The sequence below is a fragment of the Limulus polyphemus genome, unplaced genomic scaffold (genome assembly GCF_000517525.1).
Source record: "Limulus polyphemus unplaced genomic scaffold, Limulus_polyphemus-2.1.2 Scaffold168, whole genome shotgun sequence".
In the NCBI taxonomy this organism is placed as follows: Eukaryota; Metazoa; Arthropoda; class Merostomata; order Xiphosura; family Limulidae; genus Limulus; species Limulus polyphemus.
This window is the reverse complement of record NW_013665778.1, coordinates 786,392-796,374: the sequence shown is the minus strand read 5'-3', so window position 1 is coordinate 796,374 and position 9,983 is coordinate 786,392. Positions and strand designations below refer to the sequence as shown.

General features: G+C 35.5%; 1 protein-coding gene across 1 annotated transcript in view; it reads left to right on the top strand.

Annotated features, from left to right (window-relative positions):
- LOC106477693 (triokinase/FMN cyclase-like) overlaps positions 1–9,983 on the top strand; it is a 51,111-nt gene that overhangs the window by 6,179 nt on the left and 34,949 nt on the right. The window contains exon 2 of the mRNA XM_022381490.1: positions 181–184. The gene's annotated coding sequence lies outside the window, so the exon portion shown is untranslated. The remainder of the gene's footprint in view (positions 1–180; positions 185–9,983) is intronic.

The following is a 9,983-nucleotide window of genomic DNA, read 5'->3' as shown; positions in this document are numbered from 1 at the left end:
CAACGCTAAAAACCGGGCTTTGATACCCGTGGTGGGCAGAGCACAGATAACCCATTGTGTAGCTTTGTGCTTAACTTCAAACAAACATTGAAAGCAATTCGAATGTTTAAGACATGTAGGTTACAAACACAGATAGATAGACATTACAAATTACAGCAGCCTATCTATATTGGCGAGAAGACAGGTTTTAATGCTTGTTAAATAATTTTTTTTTATTTTTTGCTTTTCAGACATCACGTAAATAACTGAATAGTGACATAATCCTTATTTGATAGGTCCGGCATGGCCAGGTGGGTAAGACGCTCGACTCGCAATCTGAGTGTCGCGGGTTCGAATCCCTGTCCCACCCTTTCAGCCGTGTGGGCGTTATAATGTGACGGTCAATCCCACTATTCGTTGGTAAAACTATACTGTTATCATGTGTAAAACAGTACAATGTAATTTAAATAGTGCTCATACCTAGCTTCAAAGGTTAAGAAGAAGCAAAACGTAATGCTTATATTCCAAACTAAATATTAACCAAGCCCGTATAAACATATACATTTTTGCTTATGTTTTCATTTTGGACTATTTAAAATTATTAACATATAGTTGGATAAAAATATACACTGAACAGATCTAAATAATAAGTCAATGGTCATGACTGAAAATAAAGAAAGTTCAGAGAATATTTTTCGGTATTTTCATGGTACTTATTTGCACCTCTTTGTTGTGTTTGCTCCACTGTGAGCATAAAGCTAACAACGCATTAAGTTTGCTTGGAATGAAAACTACAAGCTGAGCAAGTTCGGTAGTTCGGTGATAGTATAGCCCATACTCCCCAGGTTTGTGTGATCTGACATTTTTATGACTCTATAAGATACTAGAACAAAAGGTCACTAAGTTATATGAACCTATTTCTAATGGCCAGAGTCACAACGGGATGTGGAATGGGTAGTACACGTATTATATCATCTGTAAAGTTTTGTATAAATAGTAGAAGCACCAGGAGAGGTTATAACAATAGCAAATGAACTCATCACTGTACATCAATAGTCCTGGGTGTAATTAAACCTCTGCTAAAAATATAGTGAAATAATGCATATGTGTCGGCTGCTATTGATTACATCGGGAAACAAAACAAAATTTTCTGTGCTACTAGAAAAAATGAAACTGTTTCTGAGAAATTTTACGATTCTGATTCTAAAATTCATGTTGAAAAGTACTAATCACCTCTAGTTTGTGAGTTATGATAAATTTATTCAAAAGATTCTTATATGTGGTGAAAATATTTTTTTCTTTAATAAATTTATTTAGTCTTTAAAAGTTGCATTTAAGAATGTTCTTTTCTTTGTACTGTTTGTTTGTAGTTAAGCATAAAGCTACACAATGGCTTATCTGTGCTCTGCCCACCACGAATATTGAAACCCGGTTTCTAGCAGTGTAAGTCCACAGACATGCCGCTATGCCACTAGGGGGCTTAAGAATGTTCAAAAACAATACATAATAGCTTGTTTGTTTTTGTTTTGTTTTAGAATTTCGCGCAAAGCTACACGAGGGCTATCTACGCTAGCCGTTACTAATTTAGCAGTGTAAGACTAGATGGAAGGCAGCTAGTCATCACCACCCACTGCCAACTCTTGGGCTACTCTTTTACCAACGAATATGGGATTGACCGTCACATTATAACACCCCCACGGCTGAAAGGGCGAGCATGTTTGGTGAGACGGGGATTCGAACCCGCGACCTCAGATTGCTAGTCGAGCGCCCTAACCACCTGGCCGTGCCGGGCCCCTACATAATAGCAATACCAGTTTAAAAAGCAAAAGTATAATAAGATTATATACTGAAAATACATTCAAGCTATGTTCAAAATATTTGTTATGGTATTATTTTTATTTTTTGTTACAAAATATCTGCTTGACCTGTTTCGCCTTTTGTGTATGTTCTCAGTTTCACGTTGTAAGAACCTAGAGTAATCTCCCATCATTATAGGATTCTATCGTCCTTGATATCACTGTTCCGTTGTAGAAATACCTTGGTTGAAGTGCTCACCATGCTCATCGATCACTGCATCTAGATCATTTGGAAAGAAGTATAAGTGGGAATGTAAGAAGTGCATCTTTAGTGACATACTAGACACCATTTCCTGTAGTTCTCTACATATCATCACAGCATAGTTTCATCACTGTGATTTCGTAAGAAATTGTTAACAACGAATTTGAATGATTTCCAGGCAGCATGTTCTTTCTGATTGAGTACTGTTTCAAAATCATCATCCATCAGCGCTTCTTTCATTTTTACTTCACTAATTTTTGGAAACTTGTCAGACATATATCTTAAACCATTACCATTTTTGTTCATTCATTTTACAAAATTCTTCATGAGTGCAGTTTAATTAATACGAAGTTGGGCAGAAAAACATTTTGAGGATTCACTAAAGGTTGATATTTGATATTCTGTTTCCCTGGTATGTAATTCTCTCTCTCATTGGTCTTTCCTTCTTTTTGAAATGATTTTATCATCTCGGGGGTCCCAGAGACACAAGAAGCAACAACGTTTGTTATACTCACTCTGCAGGCCTATCAGGAGGGCAATAACTTTTAGATCATCACATATGTTCCACCTATATTGATCATATTTGATGGCCTCAAATATAATTTGCATGCTTTGATGATTTTCTTTTCATATTTTTTGAGGATGATGCTCAGTATCTAATTCTTCCATTAGTGCATCAACATAGTGAAAAGCAGGACTTTGACGGCGACTTCGGTAAATTGAAACTCTTGTTCCTGGAGCTAATAAATTACATTGCTGTAAATGAGCGCTAATAAGTTTCCCATACTGCTTTGATAAATACAAGTCACGACTCAGATAATTTAGTTCTTTTTGTGTGATCATATGAGGCAATTTATTATGAAGATGACTTATTGTCTTTTTTGCAGGATGGCTCTTTTGTTTCCCAATTCGCTGGTAGATGTGGCACTGGAAGATCATCTCCATGATGTATCGGTTTCATTGCGGAAGCAATATCTAGATATTTAATGTATTGTTTAGTTTTGCCTGAATATCCAGAAACACTAATTATGCAAAAATAACAGTCAGTTAGATGATCTTTGAGCTCATGCCATATCATGGGAACTGCAAATGGCATACTTGCTCTCTTGTTATTCAGACACTGTGTCAAGCCAGATATGCAAACTGTACGACACACATATGAAGCCCAATGTTTTTCTCGGTCACCAATTTTAAACCCAAAATAGTGGTAGTAAGTTACCTTTACCTTTTGTGTGATATTTTCTCTTTGGGTAACTGTAATACATTTTCCATAAATGTAGCATAAACGGTTTGGGTGAACTGGAGGCAGCCAGCATTTCAAATTATTTTCTAAAAGAATATAAAATAATTTGATTATATCGCGGGCATGATGTGAAGAAGAAGATCAGACTTTGTCTTGAGTGTGTGTGAAGCGAGGTGAAGTAACCAACTGAGTGAGAGGCGACTGAGACTCCATTCCTTTTATGCTCAGTTGAGGGACTTCTTGAATGTTCCAGCAAACTGAGCATGTGAGGGTTTCGTAATTCACACGCGGAGCAGGTGAGCATAGGAATAAAGCAAAAGTGGTGCAAGTTGCTACAATTATATTGAGAACAAATAGCACATATGAACAGTATATTTGGAACTTTACACTAATAAAATGAAATCAATGTTTAAAGTTATAAAAAAATGTGTACCTTTTATCCTTTTACTAAGTTGATTGCATGATGTTTCATATAGTACTGATAAAATGTTAAGATATTACAACAACTCAAAATCTACAGGTAATGGACAAATTATGGCTACAATCAGCACCAGCAAATTACCCCGAATCACTTTAATTTTCTTCAGTAGCACATTTTTTGTTGTCCAGTGTTACTCTACAGAGTTTATCAAATCATATGTTACTGTGAAGCACCATGGATAAGACAACAGAAGATGTGCCTGCCAAGCAATTATGTGTATGGATCAGTGCATTTGAAGAAACTTACAGTGACTAGTATAGTAGCTTGATTTTAATAGACAACTGTTTGCTGATATTTGCTTAGACCCAAGCATCACTATCTCATAATCAGTCCAACGTATTTACTGAAAGGATCATTGAGACAGTCAATAACATTTTGATAACATTCATGAGTTGCTGATGTAAGAACAAAATGTCATGCTTCCAGTAGATGTGATGTACGACCCATCACATGACTCAGAGTTGTTTCAATGCTCACAAAGTACGTAGAGTAACTACACAGAGCAATGGACACATTTTAGTGAGAAAGAAGAAATGTTATGACTAGGCAATGAAAGAATGACAGTTCGCATCAAAGAGGTTAAATATATGGTTGTGATCCTCACAAACAGCTAGATAATCACTATAGTTGAATCTACTCATCTATAAACCAAAATGCTTATGTGGTTCATGGACACGTGTGGAACACATTGATATACCAAATCCGTGAATGAGGAAGGAGTTGCTTGAACAGTGGATATTCTAGGAAAAAGCAACAGGAAAAGAAAATTAAGCTGATCTGCTGAGCTCAGTATACTATCTAGCCACTATCAAATTATAAGACACAAACAATGACAGAAATAGATATTCTTGATGGATGGTAAGTCTGTCCAAAAGACAGGCAGCGAGGTGACTGGAATTTGTGTCTTGGAGTACAGCCAAGTAATCATTAGTAGCTACAATGGAAGAAACTGTATAAAATGGGGTCATGATCTTTACTTTCTGAGCAAGGAAATGAAGTTACAATCAAATATATCAAAGCAGTTGAAGCTGAACTCAGGATATAGCATGACTGCTGTGAAGTGGACATAAGAGTACAGACTTGTAGATCATGTTCATTATGTTGAAGTTCAGGAAACTGATTGTTGAATTGCCATAGTTCTTATATTATTCTTTATCACTTTTTTCACATTGATATCACTCACCGACTGGATTGGGTATGCTAACAATTGAGGTTAATCAGCATAGTTAGGTTTGTGTTTGCGTTAAAGATTTTCCTGTAGAATGTGTGTGTCTTCAGATTGTGTAGTTACATTTTATGTATAATTTAATGTTTTATTTCTGTTTCTGTTACCTGTAGGTATTCAGCAGAGACCTCTTAGTTTTTAATGAGTTTCCATTCTTTGTCAGGTTTGACTTAAAGAGCCCTCGAATGTATTTCACCTTTTTTTTCGTCTTGTCTTAAGTGAAAGAAGTTAGCATACTTTCACGTTAAAGTGTAGAATTTGCTCATTAAGGAAATAAGAGTGGTCAATAATGCTTGAAAGAAAGTCTCAATACTTTATAGATATCATGTACAGAAGGCCACTAATTATTGGGATTGAACCTTAGTCTGGAAGAGCTTTTACAGGGTATTGTTAGGTCATTCTGTATAGCCATGACTATGCTTACCAAAAGTGGGCTACTGAATAAGAAAAATGAATTACGAAAAGTATTTGAAACATAATCAGTTCAGCCATGGAGATTAACTGTGGCTCTGATATTATCGAATGATCAGGCAAAAGCGAGTTCTACAAAAGTTTAGTGTTAGTTTGCGGTGTAATTTACAAAGCTTTCACAACAAGGGTGTCAAACAGAATTGTGACCAAGACTGCAAAATGGTTCTTATACATATGAGCTATCTTTGGTTAGACAATGCCAACTATACTTTTGACCATTACAATCCACAAACATTTACATTGTATTTCCTTAGGAAGAAAGAATATTGACTATAATTTCACATTTGCTATGCATATCTACACAAAATTGGCAAGTTTTTAGTAAAATGTCAACGTATGTTTACACAAACAAACAGATATGTTGCAAAAGTATTTGTACTTAAAACACGTTTGCGAATTTACAACATCAATATGATTCAGTAGTTCAAGTGCAAGGTGATGTTCACTTGAAGAAGAAAAATACTTTTGTCTATTATACAGTTTGAATTTGCATTTGCATAACCTCTAGAACCCCTGAAATACATATCTACAGTTTTTCCTTATCCCTGTACACTGTATCTGGTATTTACTCTTCTTTGCAATAAACTGTTGCTAAATCAACAATGTAGGGTGAAACGAATTGTTGATAGCTCTGACATCAAATAAATAATACAAAATTGAATGGCACTGTGTAAAAGGTCATGGCATGTGCACTTTCACCCCACCTATGCACATGGGTAAGAAATATCTCAACTTGCTTGACAATTTATTTTACCACATCCAAGCAAAATACTGGGTACACCAATGCTATACCAATTGTTACATCTAATGTACTATTTGTGAATTTCACTAATTGATGGTAACTTCATCCACTCATGTACATATCAAATCTATCAAATTGAAATATCATGCACTATTCTTTACGAGAAACCGTGAAAATTTACTATCTACCAATAATTTCCACATCAAACTTGAAAAATTCTCTCACTAACATAAAATGAAAACATGCACTATATTTTTAAATAATAATTTCCAGGTCAGTTATTACAGTTAACATAATGTCACAAAGGCTTAACATTGAGATCAAATCCTTTGTATTCGTATAAGTGTTGAGTAATTGATTCATTTGTGTTATACAACACTCATGATTGACTTTATGTAATGGTCATATACATGTACAAGGCCACACACATATATATATATTTGTTTAGATACATATATTGTTAAATGCATACAGTATTGGAAATAATTATCAAAAAATTATCAGAAAAATGTTTAATTACTTGTACCCGACGTTTCGGCTTACACCTTTATCAAGGGTCTGCGAACGTCACAGGTTATGAAACAAAGCTACCGCTGAACATTATTTAAAAGAATACGGCACAATCAATGGGACACCTTATACCTTCAAAATTTTAGAAACTTGTGACAATTTCCTCGACAGAATGAGTATAAGTTGACAAACTGTAGTAACAACATGAAGATTAATTCTGGCTAAGAGAAGTTTAGCTGAAAAAGTCTTAGTTCAGTTGAAAACTTCTAGAAATTATTTATTTCATGATGCATGAAATGAAAAATGAATTATTTAATGAAGACGACAAACCACTTCAGAAAAATGTTTGATTACTTGTATCCGACGTTTCGGCTTACGCCTTTATCAAGGGTCTATGAATGTCAGAGGTTCCCAAACTGATTTTAAATGACAGTAACCAAAAATGAAATACAGCTACAACAATATAACGGAAAAGTGTACGTGATACGAGTATAGTCGAACAGTCGTTGATAATAAAAATAGAGAAAATTATAATAATAGTATAAAAATAGAGAAAATTATAATAATAGTATAAAAATAGAGAAAATTATAATAATAGTATAAAATAGATAAAATTACAACGATAAAATTAATAATAATAATAAAATGTTAAAGGGATCAGGCGTTGTACCTATTAATGGAAGGGCATCTGGATTGCATCAGAAGTGATTCCTTATATGTTCTTCATTATTCGTACAATCGTCATACATTCCAGGGGAGAATATAGCGAATACCAGGCAACATGCTCTGTACATTTCTAGTTACTCAGCTAGATTAGGTGAGTGATTCTTTTGAAACATCAGATGACATTTTGCATTAAAAAAGTCTGCCAAATCTGAAGAATTGCTTGCTTTAGTGCTCAATATGCTATCATTGCCTTCTGGGCCATCCCGACAGTGGACCTACTAATGGTAGTTGTTGTTTTCTAAGACTAGAGTTGCCAGCAGTTCTGTTTTTGTCGTACAGTGTCTGCATTTCTAAGTCATGATTGTATGACTAGTGTATTTGATTACATGTTTTTCTCCATCCTGCGAGTGAGATAACACTGCTCAAATACCACTGTTACTGGTGTTGTGTTCAATAGAAATCTGCTGTCTGCTTTGTATATGCCTGCACTTGAGAATCCACTGAAACAAGTTTTAGAGATAAGAATGCTTGGTTACATTTTCCCTATATATATAAAGTGTGTATTAGTTTCAGTGAGAGTAGAAAATTATGTGGCTATTTTGGAGAAATTGGCCACAAACCATCATTAATAAAATGCAAAATTGAGTTAACTCGCTTGGTCACAAGTTGAGGCCAGTCTCTTATCTCTTCTATCTTAGCAGGGTTTGTAAAGGCTCCATCTGTACCTACAATATGACTGAAAAACTACACTTTTCTCTGCAAAAGCATATATTTTCAAACTACCTTTATTTGTCTTCTTGAATACCATTTTCAGGCTTTGAACTGCAAACTCGAATGTACAACCAAACACAAAAATAGCATCATTATATGCAAGGCTTCTTTCCCATGGCAGCTCCTTTAGCATGAACTATATTAGTTTTTCAAAAGTGGTGGACTTGTTACACAAGTTAAATAGTGTAATGCAGAACTCATAAAAGTAATTTATCATGCTGAAAGCAGTCTTGGATCTGCTCTAACCATTCAACCTGACATGCTAGTATCCAGATGACAGACCTAAAGTGTTGAACCAAAGGAACATTTTATTGCATCCAAACATTCACCTGTTCATGGTATAGAGAAATACATTAATGCAATTTACCCCATTCACCCTTTTAAAATCAACACAGAATCTTACCATACCTTCCTTCTTCCTGATAATAGCTATTTAAGATAACAAAGCACATTCCAAAGGTTATATGACTCTATTCTTGAACATCAGCTATATTGCAGAGCTGGCTATATCTGTAGTGCTCAATGAAAGCCGGAGTGGCAGGTGCTTTGTCACACATGCATTGCTTGTATTTATGTTGTGGTGAGTCACTATTGTTCAACCAACTGGCCATTTATCCCACAAATACATCGGCATATTCAATCAACAAGTCACTGAATCTAAATCTAGATTGTCTGTAAACTCCTCAACCAATGATCTCAGATGTGTTTGTAACTATTTACTTTTATTTCCAATGCAATCACGCAACCTTAAAGTTACTGCTAACTTTGTATACTTCCTCTCTGCTTACTGTATATATGACAATACTACCATTAAACTGGATAACCAACTGTAAATACTTACCAAGTAAACCTGCACTTCTCTCACACAGTTAGCTTTCTAGACAGAAAACAGTTCATTTCATGTGTGGCTTCTATAACAGTGTTACACAGTATTGACACACACTAGACTTCATCCATAGTAAGCCACAGAATCTAGGCTCAGTCCAGGCAACATTGAATACATCTCCCCTAATAATTTCTGTGACACACTTATCTTGAGGATACCAGTACCAGATTTGAGGGCACAGATAACTATCTTCTTTCCGTGAGTGGCATTTCGTAGATGTAACCATTCACTAAAAGAAATTCAATTTCTACTGGTCAGGCAGTGGTCTCACTTGGAGGGCTTGATATATCACAAGATCTACCAGTGTTCTAGCTACTCGTGTGTCAATAGGAACTTAATTACTTGTCCTTGTACCCTCACAGATTTGTCCCAAGCTCCATTCAGTCCTGAGAGAGCTGAGCTGACAATCACACATTTTAATCAATTTGTTTGTTACTATTCTATAAGTTGATGGCCATGACCATCTTTGGTTATGTTAGTTTCTGAAGCTGTAGCAGTAATTTTACTACTTGTTATTAGTTCTCCTGGACTTGTTGAGTTGTCAATTGAAACTGATACCCTTGTCTACTTTTCTGCTTAGCAAAGTATAGATGCTATCATAATTATACTGGTCTATGTTTCTGATCCAATGTCCCAGTTGTCCCTCTGGGTTCTTTAATGATCTTAACCAGCGCAATGCAGCATGGTCTGTCCTGATGGTAATGATGGAAATATGTCAGACTCTTTACTATAGCAAGGAGTTCCTTTCGTGTTACACAGTAGTTCCTCTCTGGTCTACTCAGGACCCTACTGAAGTAGGCCACCACATGTTCGTTTTCACCCGCTTTCTGGGACAATACTCCATCAACTCTGACATCACTAACATCACAATCCAGTATGTACGGCAGTGAGGGATTTGAAAGCTTTAAAAATGGAGCTGAGGCCAATTTGTCTTTCAATGTCTTGAAAGCA